The sequence below is a fragment of the Anastrepha obliqua genome, chromosome 5, assembly GCF_027943255.1.
Source record: "Anastrepha obliqua isolate idAnaObli1 chromosome 5, idAnaObli1_1.0, whole genome shotgun sequence".
NCBI lineage: Eukaryota > Metazoa > Arthropoda > Insecta > Diptera > Tephritidae > Anastrepha > Anastrepha obliqua.
The window spans coordinates 126,882,560-126,902,822 of NC_072896.1; the positions used below are offsets into that span (position 1 = coordinate 126,882,560).

Consider the following 20,263-nt stretch of genomic DNA (forward strand, 5'->3'; position numbering starts at 1 on the left):
TCGATCTATGTTCCTATGTCCTGGAACCAAGGTCAGAGGAATGTTACCTGCACACCCAAGAGAGTTGGGATCTGCACCATGGTATCGTCAGAGCCTTGATCGCGGTTTGACTATGGGAAAAAGTTAATATCTCTTTCGCTCGCACGTTGCCTAAGCATTTTGCAAGACTGCAGGATCGCAGAGACTTCTGCTTGAAAAACACAGCATTCGGCAATTTTAAGTAAATAGAAACTTAGCCGATTTAGAGAAAACCACTGCATTCACTCCTGTTTCCATCTTGGAGCCATCAGTGAAGACAGCGGAGCCAGCTTCGGTGCAGCTTTTCCTCTCGTTCCAACCCTCCTACTTAGAAGGATTGCCCTGCAACAGGCCCTTAGTTGAAGTAGAACTCTGTGATATTAAAATAAAAAAGTTAGATATACGAATTGATTAACAAAGCAGTCTTACTTTGCATGGATGTTGTATCGCATAGAGCATCGCTTATGTAGTAGTGTCTATCCTCATTTAGGATGCACTTGAGCTTGATCATATTTAAATGAGTTATAAGGACCAACCGACAGAGAAACAGCCTCAAAACTTGTATAGAAGAGATTCCATTCATTACCAACTGTTGCTAACCGCATTTTTCAGCTCCAATTTGGAATTTCGTTAAAGTAATATAACTGAAAAATGTGATTGCCTCTTGATTTAGGTTCATCGGGCGCAACTCTCGTGAATTTAGTGGAAGGCATCTTTCGGCGCAATATACATGCCAACGTACATGCATATGTATGCATGCATGTTTGTGGAAAGGTGCGTACAATTGCGCGTACGTGAGTTCGGTTGGGTTCGATTCAGTTTGGTTTGGTTCGGTTTGATTTGGTATGTTGCTCTGCATACTTTGGCATTGCATCGCAAAATCGCATTCAATGGTATTTGGTGCACCGTGAATTTCACTTTATTTTACTCATTCCAAGCCGGTGTAGCGATACCATGAGCCAGCACAGCAGCAAAGCAGCAAGCGAACGATCAAGCGATCCAGTGCTCCATTGGTGTAGTTGCTGCGCTGTGGCTGTTGATATTGCTCTGGCTACTGTCCTCCCTCGACGATCATCCCCCGAATCGATTGCTCAGCTCACGCGGTTCATTCGCGTTTTGTAGCCAAAACAAGTTTTTGTATTTATGCTGTTTACCTTATTTTATACGTACATTTGTGTGTAGGTATGTATGTTTATATGTGCATGTGTATTTGTATTTATTTGAATTCACTTCACTCTATTCGTATTTTGTCATAGCGCTATTTGGCGTTGTAAATATATTTTACTATACATATATATGCATGCACGCACACACATGTCACATATATATTTATGCGTGTTTGTGTGTGTATTCACTTATTCCCACATACTACATTATAAAAAATTCTTCGCAGATTGTTGGAATTTGCGGCATTCATTGGTAATTCCCAAAGTGATTCGGGGCAAAATAAAAATTCCAATCATTTTAAGCGTATTCCGAAGCTATACACTCTTCCTCGCAAAAGAACACACCCCATACATATGCACATATGCTTACATACCTAAGTATGTAAAAACACCAAAATTGATTGTAAGTATTGGATGCCATATTCCCAAAATACGTACATACTCATACATACATATGTATGTATGTAAATCAAATTTACAAATTCGAAACATAAATCAATTTAATATTTCTAAGAGCTAACAACTTTTTTATATTGGTATATGTAATATATGTATATGTGTATCTGTATATAAACGGTGTACGCAATCTTTGTTAGGAGCTTGGCCGAGTTTCTACTCCAACCTGAAGAGCGCGCAATTTTACATCTACTTCGAACGGCAGCTGATTTTTCAAGAGAATCTCATTTTTATGTAAGTTTCCATGGTCTAATTATGGGCGACCACTTTTTGAAAACACCTTTTTAATCACTCATTATTTCTTGTCCTTGTTGAGCATCAGGAAAATATCTACTCCAACAGCCAGGTGGTTGCACTTAGGGCCCTGGTCATGTTGTTTGTGCTTTCGAAATTAGTCGGTGAATGCCTGATTTCTCTCTCTCGACTGCATCCGAATACTTCGACATTAGGCGCATTTGCGCTCCCTGTCATAGTGGCATGGCGCGAAACTGCTGGGCTGATGAGCTGGCTAGACAGGGGACCCTGGAGACGGTTTCAACGTGAAATGAGAGGATGTGGTTCTCTTGAGTATCTTTGGTCTTCTCCTGGAAAGATGGACCTCGCATCAATTCAGCGAGTGCTTACCGGGCATTGTCCGTTAGGTATCCATGCCATGAGACTTGGGTTCGCCTCAAGTACTTTCAGCAGGAGTTGTCTGGAGGCTCATCCTCCATCTGGAATCATCTCAGCACGTTCTCCTCAGCTACCCTACTGTCGTCGGGCTAAGATTGAGACATCTGGGCTCTTACTTTTTTGCTACATCTACGGATATAGCAGATTTAAACATAACACACCTTGTGAATTTCATCAGCAGCTTGAAACGGTTAATGCAAAGTAATTAGCCTACGTTTGGTCGTCATTTTACAATCAAAAGATCCCGCTTCCTTTTTCTAAATGTTCGGTTTCTTCCGCCCCCTGTTGGAATGGAAATAGACGAATCTGATTCAAGTGGGCCATCGCTTGGGCAGCCATTTATTCTAACCTAACCTGGGCGGCCGCCGTAGCCGAATAAGTTGGTGCGTGACTACTATTCGGGAGTGCGTAGATTAGAATCTCCGTGAATAAGGCCGCAAAATGATAGAAACAGTTTTTTTCTAATAGCACTCATCCCTCGGCATACAATGACAAATCTCCAAGGGCACTTCTGCAATGGAAAATTCCTAATAAAAAACCATATTCCGTTCGGAGTCGGCTTAAAACTGTAGGTTCCTTCATTTGTGGAAGAACATCAAGACGCACGCCACAAATAGGAGGAGGAGCTCGGGCAAATAACCAACAGATGTGTACGAGCCAACTATTTATTTATGTTTAAGCTGGGCATCGAAGGGTTTAACCGAAGGGTAGCCACGGAGAACTGACTCGGTTCACTCGTAAGTGAACAAAATTTCCTTGTCGCAGCATACGCAAAAAGTAGCAGTAGCCAAAAGACAATAAGGATATACAATTCGATACTTCTCTGCTCGCTTAGTGAAATATTTCTAAAGCAAAGCAGCAACAAATTGACCGGGCCGAAGCGATCCAAGCGAGTTTTTTGTTTCCTGAGCCACTTGCCTAGATCAGTGCTTTCAAGTGCATCAATAGTCGACTTGGACAATTACAAATAAAAACGTGATCACTTAGCCAATATTTTTATATTTTTTCTTTGTCATTCGCCTCCGAAGAAGTTTGGTGTTGCTTAATACGTACATAGATATGTATGTGATAAGCGATTTGTTGTTTTATTAGCAAGTCGCTAAATGCCTGGCGAATCGAAAGCAGCTTATGGTCCGGGAGCCAGAGGTCGATTTTGGACTGCGTTTTTATAGCGTTAAATTCTTGACTATACTCGCTTGGAGTGTTCGAGAGAAAGATTCTGCGTAAGATTTTTGGACCTTTGCACGTTGGCAACGGCGAATATCGCAGACGATGGAACGATGAGCTGTATGAGCTTTACGACGACATAGACATAGCGCAGCGAATAAAGATCCAGCGGCTTCGTTGGCTGGATCATGTCGTCCGAATGGATACAAACGCTCCGGCTTTGAAAGTATTCGATGCGGTACCAGCTGGTGGTAGCCGAGGAAGAGGAAGGCCTCCTCTGTGTTGGAAAGATCAGGTGGAGAAGCACTTGGCTTCACTTGGTGTGTCCAATTGGCGCCGGCTTTGTTAAGCTCGGCCAAAATCGCGTAAGCGGTTATCGCGCCAATTAAGAAGAAGACTTGTGATTTAGCTTTCATGAATAACGAAAGTGAACATCAGCTGGCGCACCCGCGGTGGGTGTGATTGTGGGGGGTACGAAACGTGTCGAAGCAAGAATATATCATTGCGTTCATACATTTTGGCGGCGCGCGGAATTTTCAATGCTTCGGCTGACGGTCTTCCCACCGCTATAAACGCAGCTGACCATCATTATTATATTTTCATATGTGTCCAAAATTATGTAAAAAAATGTCAATCGGCGTAAAGTAGTTTTACTTTTTAGTTTATTTTACAAATTCTCCTGTTCAGCTGACGTATTTTCCCCCCTCTACGGCGCAGCTGACTATTTTTTTTTATTCTACTAAATGTCAACAATACACAAAAAAATTTCAGCCGGTATTAAATGAGTTGTTAAAAATTTTTTTTCGACACGTTTCGCAGCATCCCACGCACGTACCCACCGCTACTGGACCAGGTGACGGTTGGTTTCATCATCCATTGGTTGGCGTCTGCCTTCAGTATTAAAATCAGTCGGCATTAAATGATGACGTTAAATTGACCCCTGGCTCCCGGACTATATATTTTGCATGACAATATTTTTTATTTCTATCATAATATAGGTAGGTGTATGTGTGTATGTATGTATGTATGTAGTTTATATAATTTCTTCCTTCTACTTACAATGTATTGTTCAGTGTAAATTATGACATTATTCATTCATATGTACGGATATTTGTTTGTACATATGTACATGTGTGTATGTGTGAGTGCACAAATAATCGATAGAAGCAAGCTTTTCAAACACGAATACTGACAAGGAAGACACTCAACAGCCTCAGCAGTTTACCAATATTGAATCAATGGCTAAAACAGCAATAGCAATAGCAACAACATCATGTGGTGATCGAACGGTGGAGCAATTCCAAAAAAATAAGAAAGCGTTAAAAGCGAATGAACCGATTAACCAACGAAAAATACCACCAAACCAAACCGAACAAAAAAACACAATCCGCAAAATCTTGCATACCAAAGCAATAATGTTGTAAACCTGTAAGGCCTGCTGGCAATTGAAGAAGTCTTCAAATAGAAAGATGCTCAGCGGCACGGACGATTACTCGGAATGACCACAAAGTTTTATATAGAATTACCATTTGTACATTTGTAGATTTGTATGTATATTTGGAAACAAGTGAATGCATTAGTAAGCGTTTGGAATGCAAATACTTATGTACACAGGATCATCATATCCAAACATATATACATACATACATACATACAGTTGTTGTAAAAAAATAGTGGCTAGCGGCTACCCATTCAATATTTATATTCTTTAATACATATATTTATACTCCTCTACGCGTTAATTCGTAGAGGCGCTACAAAACTCGAAAATTAATTCGAAATTAGAGTGTTTCATGATTTGAAGCTAAACCTCTATTGCGCTAACAAGCTGAGTGCCTGAGGCAGAGGTATGGAGAATGGAGAATGAATTGGTATGTGACTCTAAGAGGCACATGACGTTGGACTTCCTTGAAACCCAGCCTGGAGGAATCAGACAGTTCTATCCTAATTCATATGATTCTTTTAAGAAACATTCAAAATGTCACAGAATAGCAAATAAAAAAAGGAAATACATTATTTTCCAGGTAGATGGCTGTAAAGTATCGATCTACCAATTTAAAGTTGATGCTCGTTGTCAAGGCGACATTTCACACTAAAAATTTCTTTCGCTGTTTTTTGTTTGTTCCATTCAGTTGTGAGTTACAGCGTGTTAAAAATGGAAGTCAGCAAAAAGAGAAAATTGTGTACATTTTATAATTTTTCTTTGATAAAGGCGAAAATGCGAAAATGCAAGCCAGGCCGCTGAAATTGTGAATGTGACAGCTAATTGATGCAACTTTGGTTTCGATAATGTCGATAAAATCACAGAGATAATCGAAGTTGACCGGCATGTTAGTAGTTGTAGCATCGCCCACTAGCCAAAGATCGACTACAAAACAGTTTTAAACCATTGGCATAAAAATGTTACGCAAAAATAGTGAATTTATTTTCCCCCAAACTAATATTTTTTCCCCCCGTAAAGCTTTCGATGATTCACTGCGGCTTAAAAAATAACCATAAGCAAACTTATTGTACCATTGATGTCTATAATAATTTTTTTTTAATTTTTGAGTCGAGCATAGTCGAAGGGACAAGCATGTTTTTGAGTAGAGGAAACGTCATTTATCTGGTAGCATTCAAATATAAAAAAATTCAAAGGCGAACTTACGGTGGACTTCTGCATTAGAAGGTTAAGGCCCGCCACCCCAAGCTTTTTAAACGAAATGATATTCTCCCGCTTACAAGTTGTGAAAAACAGTCTCTTGTAAATAACATACAAAAGAAAACAAAAAATAGATTCCAGGATATATTCTATACTAGCTTTAACCCGCGGCCCCGCTCGCGTAGGAGTAGTTTTGAGGGATTTAGGATATGTATATAAAAGAATTACAAACAATAATTTCATAGAAAATAATTTTTTATTAATAACCATAATATTACAATACCCGGCATCCGTTGCTATGCCTCGTTGAATAAAATCGAAACAACCAATCAGAAAAATATCAAGCAAAATTATTTTTATTAATTTTCTATCTCAAACCGTTTTTGAACTTTGCATTTGGATCATAGTTGAACAGCTTATGCGGATTAAGAAGTCTAGAGTGTGCTATAAATAGTGGGGAATAGGGAAAACTAAGATTTTTTTTAATTAAATTAAATTTAAATGTAAGCAAATATTCGATTATTAGTGACGGATGAGAGTGGTGGCGCGGCCTGGGGGCTGTGGGAAAGGAGTTCCATCATAAAAACATGCCTATAACCTTCATTGGGTGAAAATATGAATGTATAAACATTTTTACGTCATTTGGTGTTGTCGTTTCGTAGTGATGCGCGGACAACGTACGAACATTCACCTTTATATATATTCTATATGTGTGTATGTGTACAGACATGCAAATATATGTATGTATGTATGTATGTATTTTATAAGCTACTTGCACAGGTATCTCAACATACCATTTCTTTGGTAAATAATACAGTGGATCAAATGATTTGTGGTCGTTGTTGTTCTACTTGAACTTTATTGTCCATACATTAGCTGTTCTGACGTTCTTTTGTGTAAGCAAAGCAAAGAAATATTCGCAAATATAAGGCAGTGACTCTGGTGCTGCCGCATAAATATTTCAAGATACCATCCGGCACTTCCTTCTTATCCATTCCCTGCTGCCCGTCTACCCGAAAGCTTGCCAAATAAAAGTATTGCATTCTTGTCATTCGTGAATCGATTGGGGCTTCAGTTGCGAAACTGCAACTTTTAAATCAATGAAGCAATGTGTTGCCAACCCGTACTAATAAAAAGGACAGTATGTATACATACATATACTCGTAGAAATATATGTGTGTGTTTGTATTGGTGTACATGACGAAAAGAAAACCTCATTTTAAAAACATGAAGAAAAAAAGCGCCATAAAAATAGTTAGCCTTCGGAGCAGCAGCAGCAGCAACAACTTCCAACTATCCTGGCGTGGCGATGAAACCAGTTCGCTGGATGCCCAACCATTAGTTGAATGAGCGGAACTGAGCCGAGCGGAGCCGAAGAGCAAACTAAAGTATACAGTCCAAAAGTATTTCAAGCTTGCGCGGCAATTTCTGTGCGCAGCCCCAACTGGCTTGGTCCATGATGAAGACTGACCTGGTCGCGCTTAGCTTGGCCTGTTTAACTTGACTGTTTGCCAGTTGGTCCCGTGCGACGATCGTTTGGCTTTTGCGCGCAACTTTTTGCTTTTGAGTTTATTATTAGGTATGCGAAATTTGGAAAGAGTACGTACATATGTATGTAGGTACATACATAAATGCTTGATTTTGTGGCATGCGCGCTTATTTTTGTGTGCACATAGGAGCATACACGCATCTACTTGAACATGTGTATGTATGTACGTAAGTATGTATGCTGTGATATCATACCTTTCATTGGATGTAGTCTCTGAGATTTTTAGTTATTGGAGCAGCTCTAGAGATGAATTGCTACTGCTGTTTGCAAACTATTACAGATGAAAAAAGTTGCTGAGGCTATGGATGCTTTCGAGCAGCCCAACTCTCTGCTGCTTTGACTTTCCAGCACATTGTCGCGCAAAGGTTGAAATCTCTCAAATACTTGAGCGGGCTCCATACTTGCTTTTTGAGGTTGGGGCACCGGATTAGAAAGGACTTCGTCAGCCTGCAAAGTATAGCATATGAAATTGGATAACCTAGTTAAACGTCTATGTGGAACATAACCGCGAACTGTTGTTTTAAAGTAGTCGCGGACTAGCTAACGTTAGCTTATGTTGTGGTGGTAGTCGGTCTGTGCTTTCCGGGAACCTCATTTACTTTTCTTTGTGGAAGCGTTTAGTGGCTCTTACGAAGCGCAGTTCTGTAAGAGAATTGAAACAGTATTTACCTAGAAAACCTGCTCTGATTTTAATTAAGGGTGGACAATTGCAAGGGAAGTGCTCAACTGTTTCCTCATCTCTCATCTCAACTTCTACAATATTCATGGGAGAAAACTCCTAGCCTAAAATAATGCTGTTCCGCGTGTGCATTCATCTCTCCATGATCTATTGGCCTCTTGGATAATCTTGTTTTTGATTATTAGTTTGCTCGTGGCCATAGGTATCCCAATGGTACTTCTATCACTAATCAGTTGAAGAGCAGTACCAGTTCTGGCTAGCTCATCGGCTTTACAATTTCCCTCAATTCTCTGAGCTCTGGAACCCAAATAAGGCTGACCTTGAATATGACGCTAATATAATGTAGAGCTACCCGTCTTTCCTGTGCAACTTTTGATCTTAGCACAGCTGCATTCATTGATTTAATCGCCGCCTGGCTAACCGAGAATATATAATATTTATAGTAGTTGCGAACTAGAATTTATATAAGTTTATAAAAATATTATAAAATGTATAAATTTATAGAAAAAACGCACCCATTCTCATTGGGAATGACTCTGTCTGGAAGATGATGAAACCACAGAGCATATCTTGTGCAACTCTATTGTCCTAGCAAAGACAAGGCTGCACATCTTTCATCGAGGTCAAATCGATCCGAATGAGATCAATAATGCTGACGTCAGCCCATCAGCCGATTCTGTCGAATTCGCTCAAAGTTCACCTTTAAAATCTTTTCACTATGAATGTGGGCATCTTTTTCTTCATTTCGTATAATTCTGTCACTCCTCAGAACAAAATGGAATTTTTTTTGGACCACCCTAGTACTCACATTTCGAAACAGTTGCCATAAGAATATATTTTTTGACTTTGGTATTAACTATTTTTGATTTGAAGGAGGAAGTGTGAAGATATTTCGTGCAAAGCAGCTTAGTAAAAGAATATTTGTTTAGACATTGGGTTTGAAATAACAAAGTTTGCCATCGAAAGGTATTTCGAGAGATACACCTATCAGACATGTAGAAATCAACCCCTAATGCGCCGTTCCAAATTATTGGTTTAGTGGGCAGTGCGTCTTGGCATATCTTCCTGTAGCAGCTCAACAGTTTTGGCTTCACCTCTAGAAAATGTTTCAGCCCGTGTTTGTTGCTAAGGACTGTGTTTTAACATCTCTCCTTGCTCTTGATGTTGTTGGTGTTCATATCTGCGTCTCACGTAACTTTATGTTTGCTACTTGGCTTTCTGGGCTTGGTTTGTCTTCCATGCTACTTCACCTTCGACTTTGGCTTCGAGTTTACTTAGTTTGAGCCTCAGCTATTAATTTTTTGTTTGTTTTTCATTTCGTTTTTTTATTATTATCGGTTTTGTTCTTCGCCTTCATCGTTGACGTGGTCGAAGTCTTTCTGCAACCCGGCTAACCAAGTTGTGTATTGTTGCTGTTATTGTCGCTGCAGCGGCTGCTGTCGCCGCAATCGCCGCAGCAGACCATTGGAATTTCACTCACACAGGCACTCGTACCAGCGCGAATAGAATTCTATCTAAAGGCACACATTCTCGCTTACGTGCATATTTTGATTCGTGATTCGTTGCAAACGCCGTAGAAGTGGGTAATTACTTGTGCCATACAAGCAGTAGGCGCTGGGTTCGATCCTGACTGCAGAAGTGGAAGATAAAAATTAGTGAATATGTAATACCAAAATAAGAGATTCTCATAAAGACTTGGCTGCTGCTCGAATACAACATAACGCTTTCTATATGTAGAACAAAATCTAAACACAAAAGACTCGGCCTAAATCTGTTGTAGTATTTTTGCTGGTGAATAGAACGAACCCGCATTCGGTCTACTTCAGGAAAAATCTTATTGTCCACTCTACAAAGCACGTGAAACGGGTCATTCTCAAACTAAATGTTTTTGAATCAATCCAAGCAATTGAAGACCATCACGTGCTTTACTTTTCGCCTAACCCACTAGTGCTCCTTCAGTTTTTTTTTCGAAGACAAGTGCACTGACCAGCCAATTCTAAATAATTTTCCACGGCATAAATCACAATAGATGTGTAAGTATGTATGTGCGTATGCTACCTTTGTGTTTGTCGTCTGTATCTGCTTGTACTGGGTATATGGCTGGTTGTGTTCTGCCCGTTTGCAAATATTTTCTGATGTTCTCCAAGCTACGAAATTAAGTTTTATCTCATTGCTTCTCTCTTATCGGGCGAGTTTCTGTTCTGTCCGCTTTTCCGCTTTCGTTCCAGGCAAACAGAAAGATAGGGTAAAAGTCGGGCGTCGTTCGTGTTGTGCAGGCGGAGAGCGGATTTGAAACAGATCATTATATAAAGTACGTATTATATATATATACGTACATATGTAATAAAAATAATAGTAAATACCATATAATTGGCCAAACAATTTTTCAGAGCAACATACTTGCGCACCCGGCTTTTTAGCAGGTAGGATGGTTTTTGTGAATCACAACTATTTGATTTTCTTAGCTCACAGCTAGCTAAGAAAAATTCATTCCTTCTTTTATTATTTAATGTGCAAAATTCCGCAGTTCTACGCAATAAAAATATGAATACCATCTTGATCAAAAAGTTCCCGGAACAACCGCCAGTCAACTCTAAGTCAATTGATTTGAGTTCTGGTTTATTGTTAGGCTGCCACATCTGAGATTAACATTCCTACCAAGATTCTATTGCCATTGCCTGACATTTGTAAAAGTTACGGCGCACGTGCTTTCTATTTTTTACAGTTTGAAAAATTTTAAATATACATAGATTTGAATTTGCAAAAAAGGAGTTTGTATTAAATTAAATTTGCGTCAAAAATGGATTCAATTGCACGAAAACCTTAAGAACTACCAGTTAGGAAACTGTTTCTCTAAAGAAAACAGCCGTTTACGAGTGACATGAATGCCTCAGAAGAGATCATGGACTCACGATGATGACTCATTCTGATGAGTCCAGGATGGCGAAAGGTCTGTGTAGTGTCAAGCCGTCGACATCGAAAATTGATGAAAGGATCAATAAAGTGAAAGAAAAGTTGATCGATAACAGCAAATTAACGATCACACCATCAGAGAGCTGACAGAGGACTTGAAAAAAATTTATTATATTGTAGATTCTTTCAGAAAATTGTACAAGTAGTTAATGATTTGGATTTGCGCAGTTTTGCTGCAAAGTTGGTCGAAAATCACCTGAATTTAATTGAAAAAAGGGGCCGCGTTGATATCGCCAAAAACATGATTTCCAAGGCTGAATCCGGCCCAACATTCATCAAACGCTTCATTACTGGATACGTGATGTGAATTTATGAGTACGGCATGCAATCCAGACTTCGTGCGAGTGACTGGAAAGCTCCGAATAAACCAAGACCTAGTAAGTCGTTTTCAGTAAAAAACGAAAGCGCTGGTCACGGTTTTTATGGATTTTATGTATTAGAAAATAATTGCACACCACGATTTTTTTCCAAATGGGCAGAGAGTTAGTAAGGCCTATTATTTGAGCGCTATGAGACGCTACGTGAGAATACAACTCGTGGATTTTGCACCCCGATAGCGCACCGTTACCGTTTTTGACCAAGAACGAAACTAATACCATCCAACAGCCATCGAACTGATATGATTGTTCGAGTCAAAAAAACACTACGCGTTTCGGAGTGAAGAGCCAAAAGGAAGTAATGGAAAAATCGGTGACGGCTCAGACGTTCGTACCGAAAATAGAGTTCCAGAAATGTTTCAAAAGCGGGATTAAACGCTGGCATAGTGTGCTGCCGAATGGGTTGGTGCGTGATTACCATTCGGAATTCACAGAGAGGTCGTTGGTTCGAATCTCGGTGAAAGCAAAATTAATAAAAACATTTTTCTAATAGCGGTCGCCCCTCGGCAGGCAATGGCAAACCTCCGAGTGTATTTCTGCCATGAAAAAGCTTCTCATAAAAATATCTGCCGTTCGGAGTCGGCTTGAAACTGTAGGTCCCTCCATTTGTGGAACAACATCAAGACGCATACCACAAAGAGGAGGAGGAGCTCAGCCAAACACCTAACAGAAGTGTACGCGCCAATTATTTATTTTTTTAGTGTGCTGCAGCTGATGTGGAGTACATTGAAGGCGGTAATACCACTTTTGAGGAATAAACTTTAATTTTGAATTTTCTAAATGTATTCCGGGAACTTTTTTATCAAGGTGGTATAGACATACATATGTACATATATACTGTTTTGTAAACAACACCATATCTATGCACACACACACATATACATATATGCATTTGTATAGGGTTGGGTATTTGAAATGCAAATTAGATTATTCCACTTATATTTATGAGTACTAGTTTATGCAATTTGATTTGGATTTGGTTCAGAGGTTTGATCGCAAATAATACTCATTCTTAATAATAGACTGGCAATGGGATTACTTTTTCATCTACCATCGTTGATATTCTTAGAAGTTCCCGCTTTATTTGCGTAAACTGCGTGATAACTCAGATAAGAGTTACTCGCCTTCTATGTAATCCACAAAATATACGGCATTTTTGTCACCAACTCCCAGCTGGTGTTTTCGATCAATTTCACTGCTGTAATACCGATTTCCAGGGTATGGTGGACATCCAATCTTATTGTTTCTGAGTTTGCATTATTATTATGTGAGTATATGAGAAGAAAGCTATTATTATTAAGATACCAAAAAAGGTGATCGTAATAATTGTGAGAACCGGCGAAGAGTATCTGCCGGGCTGCCTCGAGTGTGGTTAGACCAGCGATTAGAAGAGTAACAAAAATAAGGATTTTTGATACTTGTGAAAAGCAGTTCTACTTTATGGGAGTAAATGTCTTAATAAGGGGAACAGTAAATCATTCAACAACGTAAAAAATGTAACAAGAAACCGTGATTTTTGGATCTTTTGTAGATAGACTTAAGTTCCTTTGTGTAAACATCAGTCTACCGTGCGAGGCCGAGAGTTCGTAGGTTCGTTATTTGTTGCCTAATTTGTCGCTTCTGCTTATTTTGCCCAGTTTTGTTGCATTTGGATCTGCCTTCAATGGCTAATTGTAATTTGCCAATTTTCGAATCGCATTTTCTCTGTTTTATTTCAGCAGCGACTCAGGATTCCACAGCTTATTTGCTATGTATGAATGTATATGCACAATGTATTTCATGAGGACCTGACGATGTCGGAGTTCGGATATATTGTATAAGTATAAGAGCAGAAATAGAGTAAAAATAATTTTATGGTAATTTTTTAATTTCATACTCAAAGACTCTATTACACCTGATGCATCGTCCAATCGTACGTTTATCTAATAAATTTATATTTTTTCACTCTGCAGATTGTTATATTAGAAATTGACATTTTTACTTAGCTGAATGGTGATACTCGTATTCCCGCATATAAATACAAGTGAACTTATCCGCACATAAATTCATAAATATATTCGTACCACAAATATACACACTCACACTTCCATTCACACTCAAACTCACACAAGATCGCATTAAATCGGCATTTCAGGCTAGCCGCGCCACACCCGCTTGCGAGCTTTACACCGGGCTTAAACATTTGCCGCATTCCAATTAGAAAATATACGATACCCCATTTAAATTTATGGCCATTCAAATGTCTACGCTGGCAATGCTCCACGCGCTTATGCATTCATACATACCTTTGCACATATAAATACGATATGTACGTGTGTGCATACATTCGTACATTAAATCGCAGAAATATTCGGCGGGCACAAAAATAAAAAATAAAAAACAAATAGGCTAGCAGCGATCGCAATTTTCGAATTGAAATACTGGTCATACACTGTACTGAGCCCCAAAAGTCTCTCACCAACCATATCCAAATGAGAATGTGTACGAATTCATGATCGCAAGCACACACATGCATTTACACGAGTATATATATGCACGTCAATATTAATATATGTACATATGTATGTGAGTTTGTATGTATGTATATAGAAATTATCAACAAAATAGCGCATTCCAATCTAAAATCACGTTTTCAATAAACCAACGCCGAGTAACGAGTATCTCAGTGCTGGTAGCTGGTATTTGAGAGCAGCAGCAGCAGGTACCCCAAGAAATATTCGCACCACCACAAGCGCACAATACAACTCGCCGATACTTCTCATTGATTCACACACGCACGCGCGCTCTTACAAACATACACCTACACACATGCACACATTGGACTAGCAAAAACGGGTATACATACATTGTATGGGTGTAAATGTGTTCGTGTGCAGAGACTCAGGAACCTTGGTACGGCAGAGAAAAATTGTGGTTTTCGCGGTGCGTTTGGTTCAGTTCGGTTTACGGTGCTGAGTGAAGAGGTCAATATTTCGAAATTTTGAATTTAATACTAATATTTCTGTAAATAAAATTAAAAAAAAAAACAAAAAACGCAGCACAACAGATATGTAACACATATCAAAATACATGAATTTGTATCGGTGGCCACAGAGATACTGGAGACAAATAAAAAATATAAATGAATTGTAGGGAGTAAAGCAAAAGGAGGAGTAGAAAATAGCAACTAAACTGTTCCTTCGTGCTGATTTGGGCAAAAGAGTGAGCTGAAATACTTGTGTGGAAAAAAGTATGTTTTCTATTGTAAAAGAAACAATATAGAAATATTTTTAGTAAAGTGTAATTTTCGAAACTAGTGATAAGTAATCTCGGAGTACTTCTTAAAATGGAACAGAGCATCAATCAAAGAAAATATATGTATGTATATGTGTGTGTATGTATGTACTATGTGCATGTACGAATTCATGAGGTGATTGAGTAAAGTTCGCTTACTAATCACTCAAGAATGTGGCACATTATTACTTTACAATACTTGTGGCAAACAATCGCAACATCAATAGCCGAGTGAATGAAAAACAAAAATGAAAAGAAAACTTAGTGAATTCGTATTGGTATCTTACGATTTCAGAGACCGCGTGGATTACGTTCGACTCTCTTGCATTGGACGAGATTAATTTAATAATCCAAAGTGGTGAATGTGCTGTTTTTTACGACAATCTGCATACAAATAAAAATAATTTGCATACACACATATGTATGTACGTATACGATCACCATTAAATGACCACTTATTAGTTTTGATTGCTCTGTTCTGGTTAGAAACGATTGTGGCAAAAGAGAAAGAAATCCAATAGAATCTAGTTAAAAATCCACGTTGCGTTCCCCAAACACGCATTCCCATCGATATACACACACACGCGCGCACATATATAAAACACAGATTTTCATGCATTAGGATTGGGGGGTGGCGGAGGGATTTTAAATCCGCGCACACAGGTGAAAATTGGTATATGGGGCTCAGACCACAATTTGAGTATACAAATACATAAACGAACTGCATACAACGAAGGCGACGCCAGAAGTCGCGCGCCACTCCACGATCGTTTCGGTTTCTCTATGTGCCGCTGCGGTTCACTCATGTTCGTTTTTCTGAGCTAGCAGATAAACACGTCTCGTCTGTGTTTATGTATGAATGTGTGCTTGAGAGTATGCTTTTGTGTGTGCGTGTAGGGGCTGCCGCTGTTTCTCTTGTCGTGCTCGTGTAAAATATTGACGAAGCAGCAAAAAAACAACAACAACGAAACAAGCACAACAAAAAATTGCAATAAATTCTTTCGTGCAACAACAAATCGTGTGCGAAGTGAGACAGCAACAACAAAAACAACCACAACGAAAATAACAATGAAAACAACAAAAGAGAAAATATAATAAGACCAAAACCAAGCGAAGTAATGGAAACGGCAACGGCGAAGGAAAATTAGAGTCAGAGAGAAGACAAAATATGCGATCACGCATTCATGCACACCCCGGCTTGAGTGCATTTCTGAGTGTTTGTGTGTGTCTATGTGCATGTGTATAAAGTATTCTCTTGATAATTTGCCCTCAAGTAGTGTAATCTACACAAGTACAAAAATAAGAAAAACGCTGCCATCCCCACCACTGGCATAGCAAGAGTCTCAGCCTCAAAATAGACAAATAAACAACATCATTGCCAGCCGTTGTGGCAAATTTTTGATTAAAAATTTCAACGTCAACTTCACTGCGCGTTTGCTGTTCAGTGTTATGTTTTGCTTAGCTTTTTTGTAGCTGAATTGGATGCTTGGCTTTTGTGTTTGTCATTGATGTGCTGTATTTTTTATCTGTATATATGTACGCACATGCGTACTCATGTATGCGTCTGGCACAATTGGTGATACTTTTGCTGAAGTTGCCTCAATTAAAATTGTTACACTGAGTTCATTGGAATGCGAGCAGTCACAAAGTACAAAAATATTTGAAAACCGACCAACGGATGATTGCACCAACGTACTGTCCATACATGAACGCATATTAAACACATTAAACTGAGTATCAGTTTAGCGGTAAATATGCACGAAAACATACATAAAAACGTGAATTGAAACAAAATTAACAAATCTGCCGAATTACTCATAAAACTTAATACAAATACTATTTTTGGTGAGATTAATATTTATTTGTTGTTTTTGTGTTGTCATACAAAGCAAATACTTTCGGATTTGTATACGTTCACAACACAAAACGTATTTGAAACTATTCAAAGTGCTTGTGATAATAGAGAAGTGATAAAAAATAATGCATACGTAAGCTTCTAATTTGTCCGTCCAAGAGTTTGAAAGTAAAACATGTGCGCAATATTAAAAAAAAAAAACACAAAATGAACTTTTTGCACTTACTCAAGCTTATGCACGTACACGCATACACACATCGGATTCATAAGTACTTGTAGGTGTAAAGTGAAAAATGTGAATTATTTTAGCCTTTTTAAACGAGCGTTCGGCCACAAACAAACATACATACATACATATGGATAAAAATTCCGAGTCGATATACATACATACATGCATATTTGAAAAGTACAAACATTTTAATCGGATATTTGTTTGTATTCGCAGTTATTATATAAAACAAATGGCTCTCAATATCAGGAATTGGCGGCAAATGCAGTCTCTTTAGGTGTTCTTTAATTAGTCTTGCCTTTGGCGCTGTGGAGGTAAGCCCCTCAGTAATTTACAAGTATATAAAAATAATAACGGTTGCAGAAGTTTATTTTTGAAAATTCTGAAGTTAATGCCATATTTTAATTTTTTTATTACACCTTTTAAAATATTCAAATTGCTTTTGAGTTTTTGAGATATACCCACTTAAATATATAGATATATTTTCAAAAATATGATGAGTTGTACGGCTAAAAAATTCTTAGGCTGTACCAGAGAAACTATTGCAAAATATTTTTAAAAGGTCGCTTATTTAATCGACCAAAAGATATTCATTTAGAAAAACTAGGTCGCCGTAGCCGAATGGGTTGGTGCGTGACTACCATTCAGGAGTGCGCAGGTTTGAATCTCCATTCATGAAACAGCACAAGATCGCCCCTCGACAGGCAATGGCAAACCTCGACTCGAAGTGGTGATTTATAAAAATGTCAACGGCGTTTTTTGCTCAATATTGGTCCTATAATCGACCTCTTTCTTGTTGATACGGTGTTTTAAACAAAGCTTCCTTTAAACTCTATTGATTTGTACCCCTACGACTTCGATACACCCCATTGCAAAAGTATAAACACGCCACTATTTCTGTTAATATATAAAAATATAGTCAAAACTACAAGAAAAACCATATAACGCACAGTTTCAAACCATGTACAAAATTTTTAAATTCAAACCAAAACGCTCAACTTTGTAACCACAATTTCTAAGATTTTTGTTTTTTGGAAGCGCAATTTTGTAGTCCATTGAATTTTAGTATAACAAAGTGGAAGTCTTAAGTGACTACAAAATATATTTAATTTTGACAATTTTTTTCTCGCGGTGCTGGGCCTGTACTTCGTACGGCGTCCAAGTGTGTTCTCTCTCTAGGCAACCATTTCAACCTAACCCAAAGGAAGAAAAGGCGAAAAAAATTGTCAAAAATCAACGGTGGTATGGTAGCCATACCATAATTTCATATGTTTTTGAAGGTCTGTTAAGCAGTGTCCGATTTCTAATCACAATTAACCAAATGCCAGGTTCGAGTAGTTTGGATTTGAGCCAAACGCAGAAGTCCCACAGATAATAAGGTCATCACATATTGATAAGTTTTGACTATATTTTTTTGTCAAAATAATTAAAATTTTTGTATAAAAATATTTTATATTCTATAACAAAGCCACAAAAATCCAAGGTTCGAAATTCATGCAAGATTCTTAAATTTAATTTTAGTATAATAAAGTGTAAGTTTCAAGTGACTTAAAATTTTCGTTAACTTTTTGTTTGCGTATTTTCCTTAAAAAAATTTTTTTTTTTTTTTAAATGGAAATAGTTTATTTGCATTCTATCTTAGAATACGGATATTCAGCAAAAGAGATCTTATTACCTAATGACAGCATAGTATTTACACTGGTGCAAAACTACATAGAAAACTATAGAATTTTTTCTTTTTACAATTCTTATGCATATTTTATGTTATTAGATTTAATTTTTACTCGAAAATTGTATAACTTACTTCATGTATAACTTATATTAGAATTTATTGGAGCATTTTAACAATTTCATATTTAGCTCTTTTTTTTTTTTTGTTTTTTTATTATTATTATTAAATTGACAAATTTAAAGGAATGGCAAGTCTAAGACATGATTGCGCTTTAATCGTCTAATTTCATTGGTTGTGTCCAACAAGCAAATAGCATTTGTACTTACATGATTTGACAATCTTTCAATGTATCTCTTAAAATATACTGAGATTTCTCTCTTAACAAATGGAATACCTAGATCCATGTGTATGGCTTCGTTTGTGATAAACCAAGGTGCGTTAACAAGTGTTCGCAAGGTCTTTGACTGGTAGCGTTGCAAAATCTCCACATTGGACTTACTAGCAGTTCCCCAAAGCTGTATACCGTAGGTCCATATAGACTTCAATATAGCTTTATACAATCTAACCTTGTTTTCTAGACTAAGTTGAGATTTGTCCCCAAGTAGCCAGTACATTCTTTTGGTTTTATTTTTAAGCTGTTGATGCTTAGCTTTAATATGATTTTTCCATGCGAGGCGTCGATCAAGATGCATTCCCAAGTACTTGACTGTGTCGCTAGTAGGAATTTGATGACCATTTAAATACACTGGAGGACATTGTTCTCTTCTTAGTATAAATGTAACATGAATAGACTTTTCATGATTAATATTAATTTTCCATTTATTGAGCCAAGTTTCCAAAGTGTGTAAGTGATTTTGTAGCAGGGAGGAGGCCTCTGCAGGGGACTCACTAGAAGCGATGAAGGCTGTATCATCAGCAAAAGTCGCCACTTCTACCTTTTCTGTTGTCGGCATGTCGTAAGTAAATATCGTATACAAGACTGGGCCTAAAACGCTACCCTGAGGCACACCTGCGTTGATACTATATATTTCAGATGACGCATCTTGGTGCTTTACATAAAAGTGCCTGTCGCTTAGATAAGATTTAAGCACTAAGTAAAAATGTGCTGGTAAAAGTTTTTTAATTTTAAAGAGTAGTCCCATATGCCAAACTCTGTCGAATGCTTGTTGTACGTCAAGAAAGGTTGCAGAACAGTATTCTTTTCTTTCAATCGCATCTGTAATAACATTCACAATTCTGTGGCATTGTTCTGGTGTGCCATGCCCAACTCTAAACCCAAACTGATGTTCAGGAATGATATTTTGATCCTCAATTACAGGTAACATTCTTTTCAAAAATATTCTTTCGAATATCTTCGAGAATGTTACGAGCAAACTAATGGGGCGGTAGGACTTGACGTTATTTTTAGGTTTGTTTGGTTTTGGGACCATTACTACGACAGCACACTTCCACTGTGTGGGGTAATGATTTACATTCAAGATACCATTATATAATATATTTGTGTGAGTAACTTTATAGCATTTTGTGGTAAAACCT

The 20,263-nt window shown here is 38.0% G+C and overlaps 1 protein-coding gene across 6 annotated transcripts in view; it reads left to right on the forward strand.

Annotated features, from left to right (window-relative positions):
- The first annotated feature begins 10,738 nt into the window (after window positions 1-10,738).
- Window positions 10,739-20,263, forward strand: part of LOC129246862 (protein expanded) — a 57,291-nt gene continuing 47,766 nt past the window's right edge. For 4 of the 6 annotated variants that reach the window (XR_008582520.1, XR_008582522.1, XR_008582521.1 and 1 more), the window contains exons 1-2: window positions 14,662-14,927; window positions 17,272-17,369. The gene's annotated coding sequence lies outside the window, so the exon portion shown is untranslated. Of the gene's footprint in view, window positions 10,772-14,661; window positions 14,928-17,271; window positions 17,370-20,263 lie in introns of those variants that run through there. The other 2 variants (XM_054885547.1, XM_054885546.1) reach the window with 2 other exon arrangements.